Source organism: Melanerpes formicivorus, unplaced genomic scaffold (assembly GCF_026170545.1).
Source record: "Melanerpes formicivorus ecotype bairdi unplaced genomic scaffold, bMelFor1.0.p_v2 SCAF_390, whole genome shotgun sequence".
Classification (NCBI taxonomy): Eukaryota; Metazoa; Chordata; class Aves; order Piciformes; family Picidae; genus Melanerpes; species Melanerpes formicivorus.
The window spans coordinates 57,331-61,719 of record NW_027142742.1 but is presented as its reverse complement, the minus strand read 5'-3'; the positions used below and the strand labels follow the sequence as shown (position 1 = coordinate 61,719).

Sequence of the window (4,389 nt, the reverse complement as noted above, 5' to 3'; positions counted from 1 at the left end):
GGCCTGTGCCCACCTCTCCAGCCTGTCAAGGTCCCTCTGGATGGCCTCCCTTCCCTCCAGCGTGTCTGCTGCACCACACAGCTTGGTGTCATCAGCAAACTTGCTGAGGGTGCACTCAATGCCACTGTCCATGTCCCCCACAAAGATGTTGAATAAGATAGGTCCCAGGACTGATCCCTGAGGGACTCCACTTGTCACTGGCCTCCACTGGGACATGGAGCCATTGACAGCCACTCTTTGGGTGCGGCCATCAAGCCAGTTCCTTATCCATCTAGTGGTCCACCAATCAAACCCATGTGTCACCAGTTTGGAGACCAGGATGTGGTGCGGGACAGTGTCGAAGGCTTTGCTCAGGTCCAGGTAAACGACATCAGTTGCTCGCCCCTCATCTATTAATTTTGTCACCTGCTCATAGAAGGCCACCAGGTTGGTCAGGCAGGATTTGCCCTTGGCAAAGCCATGCTGACTGTTCCCAATCACCTCTTCACTATTCTTTTGAGCGAGTAGTGACTCCAGGAGGATCTGTTCCATGATCTTTCCAGGCACAGAGGTGAGACTGACTGGCCTGTAGTTCCCTGGTTCCTCCTTCTTGCCCTTTTTGAAGATGGGGGCAATGTTTCCCCTTTTCCAGTCTGTGGGGACTTCACCAGACTGCCAGGACTTTTGAAATATAATAGAGAGGGGTTTAGCAACCTCATCTGCCAGTTCTCTCAGCACCCGTGGGTGTAACCCGTCGGGTCCCATGGACTTGAACACTTTCAGGTTCTTCAGATGATCACGAACCTGATCTGCACTTACAATGGGCAGTTCATCCTCCCTGTCCCTGGCTTTGACTTCCATAACATTTGATGGCAACTCCACCACCTCCCTGGGCAGCACATTCCAATGGCCAATCTCTCTTTCTATGAAGAATTTCTTCCTCACCTCCGGCCTAAACCTCCCCTGGCACAGCTTGAGACTGTGTCCTCTTGTTCTGGTGCTGGGTGCCTGGGAGAAGAGACCAACCCCCACCTGGCTACAACCTCCCTTCAGGGAGGTGTAGAGAGCAATGAGGTCTCCCCTGAGCCTCCTCTTCTCCAGGCTAAGCAACCCCAGCTCCCTCAGCCTCTCCTCACAGGGCTGTGCTCCAGACCCCTCCCCAGCTTTGTTGCCCTTCTCTGGACACATTCAAGTGTCTCAATGTCCTTCTTAACCTGAGGAGCCCAGGACTGGACACAGGACTCAAGGTGTGGGCTAACCAGTGCTGAGCACAGGGCACAATGACTTCCCTGCTCCTGCTTGCCACTCTATGCCTGATGCAGGCCAGGATGCCATTGGCCTTCTTGGTTACCTGCGCACACTGCTGGCTCATGTTCAGCTGCTGTCAACCGGTGCCCCCAGGTCCCTTTCTTCCTGGCCACTCTCACCCCAGCTTGTAGCACTGCCTGGGGACCCAACCACCCAGTGAACAAAAGGAGCTGGTCTTTTCAGCAGGTCTTTCTGCTGTCTGTTAAGGGCTAGGCAGTCTAGAGTTGGGAGGCTATAATCTGTTTCTCAATGTATGTGGGTTCTTAGTATATGTTGAGAAATGAGTTGATCATAGAGTATGTGAGGGACTGAATGCTAGGACTGCTGGTTATATTTCAGGGAGACAGATTGCTTTCCACAAGACTTTCACTATAACTAAGCAGGAGAGGGAGGAGGGGGAAAGTTCATTTATTAATGTGGAAATACTGTTACAAATGTAAAAGTACTAAAAATAGTCACACATTTTTCATGCTGTCCACTTTGTATTCCAAATCTGGGTGAATCCCTTGGTAGAATGACATCACAGAACCGTGGTAGACCCATGTGGAAACTCTCACTGTGGGGTGTTTTATTGTATTTGTCCACTCAGTTCTGATTGCAAACAGAAGATTTATTACTGCAGTGTGAAATATTGGCTGGCAGGTTAAAGTAATTCTGCTAATGACCATGATGAGAACAGCAGCTGGGATAGAGAAAATGCAGCCTTTGCAAGATTCATGGAATGAACAGACCTTAAAATAGTTGGGAAATCAATTAAAAGGCATCTTCAAGATTGCAAAAATGACTGGGCATGTGTTTAACTTGAAAATGGACAATGAGAGGATAAAATCCATACTTCCTCAGCAAGAACATTTCCCAGGGCCCATTCCTTGGATCCCCACAAGTCTTAGGTTTAGGCTGGGGGTTAGGAAGAAGTTCTTCCCAGAAAGAGAGATTGCCCATTGGAACGTGCTGCCCAGGGAGGTGGTGGAGTCACCATCACTGGAGGTGTTTAGGAAGAGACTGGATGAGGCACTTGGAGCCATGGTTTAGTTAATTAGATGGTGTTGGGTGATAGCTTGGACTCGATCTCAAAGGTCTCTTCCAACCTGGTTAATTCTATTCTATTCTATTCTATTCTATTCTATTCTATTCTATTCTATTCTATTCTATTCTATTCTATTCTATTCTATTCTATTCTATTCTATTCTATTCTATTCCATTCCATTCCATTCCATTCCATTCCATTCCATTCCATTCCACTCTAGGAATATAGGCAGGGGAATTAGCTCAAATGGTAGAGCGCTCGCTTAGCATGCGAGAGGCAGCGGGATCGATGCCCGCATTCTCCAGGTCTTTTCCTCAGCCTCTTGGATCCCCACAAGTCCATGGGACCACATGGGATCCATCCTAGGGTGCTGAGAGAGCTGGCAGATGAGCTGCCAAGCCACTCTCCATTATTTTTCAGCAGTCCTGGCTCACTGGAGAGGTCCCAGAAGACTGGAAGCTGCCAACGTGGTGCCTATCCACAAGAAGGGCAGGTTGGATGAGCCAGGGAATTATAGGCCTGTCAGCCTGACCTCAGTGCCAGGCAAGATCATGGAACAGGTCATCCTGAGTGCATTAACACAGCACTTACAGGATGGCCAAGGGATCAGGCCCAGCCAGCATGGATTTAGGAAGGGCAGGTCCTGCCTGACCAGCCTGATCTCCTTCTATGATCAGACCTTCGAGATCATGGAGTCCAACCTATCACCCAACACTAATCAACTAAACCATGGCACCAAGCACCCCACCAATCTCCATTTGAAGTTGTGATGACATCAAGTAGTATGTTTAAGCAAACTGTAGGTCTAGCACTTCAGGTGCTGGAAAAAATGCAGTGTTAAAAATGCAGTGTTCAGACATCATAGAATCACAGAATCATCAGGGTTGGAAGGGACCTCAAGAATCATCTAGTTCCAACCCCCCTGCCATGGGGTATCATTCCCTCTTCCAGGGAAGTCTGTTTCAAAGTGGTATCCCAGTTCTTCTCTGTAACAGAGCCCAATGAATGGAGATTGGTATTTTTTTTTCTGCTTGGAGAAAAAAAAACTGAAAGCAAGTGATTGTATCCTTTTAGTGCTTTTTACATACAGTGAGTTCCTTATTTATGCAAACATAATGAGAAGGAGTGAGGGAGAGACAGAGTGTGCACCTCCTGATAATTTCCACAACACGCTGTAGGCTTCCCAAGCCAGTGAACCAGGGAGAGGAGATACACAGAAGGATCTGCAGGGGGCTACAAGAAAGCTGGGGAGGGACTTTTGAGGGTGTCAGGGAGTGATAGGACTGGGGGGATGGAGCAAAACTAGAAATGAGTAGATTGAGATTGGATGTTAGGAAGAAGTTGTTCCCCGTGAGGGTGGTGAGAGACTGGCACAGGTTGCCCAGGGAGGTGGTGGCAGCCTCCTGCCTGGAGGTGTTTGCAGCCAGGCTGGATGTGGCTGTGAGCAACCTGCTGTAGTGTGAGGTGGTGTGTAGTGATTCCCTTCTGAGGGGAATGGAGGGCCCTATATGTCGGCCTGACCCATCTCATAGGGAACTCTGTTGTCTGCCAGGAGCCCAAGTTAATGATGTTACCAGTAGGCTGCCTAAACTGGTACAGCCCTCTGACTACTACCCCTTACTAGTTATGCAGTTAGGGAATGATGATGTTGCAACCAGAACTCCCAGGGCTATCAAAGATGACTTCAGGGCCCTGGGAGACCTGGTTGAGGGGTCAGGGGCACAAATAATTTTTTCATCAATACCTTTAACTGCAGGAGGGAATACAGTAAGGAACAGGTCAGCAGCTATAGTTAACAAGTGGCTTAGAGGCTGGTGCAGTCAAAAGAATTTTGGGTTTTTTGATATTGGGAAACTTTCCACTGCACCAGGCCAGCTGGCAACAGATAGAGTACATCTGTCCCAGAGAAGGGGAAAGATCACTGTATATGAGAACGGACTGTCCCCCAAAGATAAAAAAATCCTGGGTAGGGAATTGGCAGGTCTCATAGACAGGGCTTTAAACTAGTTTCGAAGGGGGAAGGGGCTGAAGAGAGTCCTCTCAGACAAGAGTCTGAGGGCGACAAGCTAGAGTTG

At 48.7% G+C, this 4,389-nt stretch overlaps 1 non-coding gene across 1 annotated transcript; it reads left to right on the top strand.

The window, feature by feature from the left end:
- Window positions 1-2,545: 2,545 nt before the first annotated feature.
- On the top strand, window positions 2,546-2,618 carry TRNAA-AGC (transfer RNA alanine (anticodon AGC)). The gene has a single exon. It is a non-coding gene; the product is annotated as a tRNA-Ala (tRNA).
- The last annotated feature ends 1,771 nt before the right edge of the window (window positions 2,619-4,389 follow it).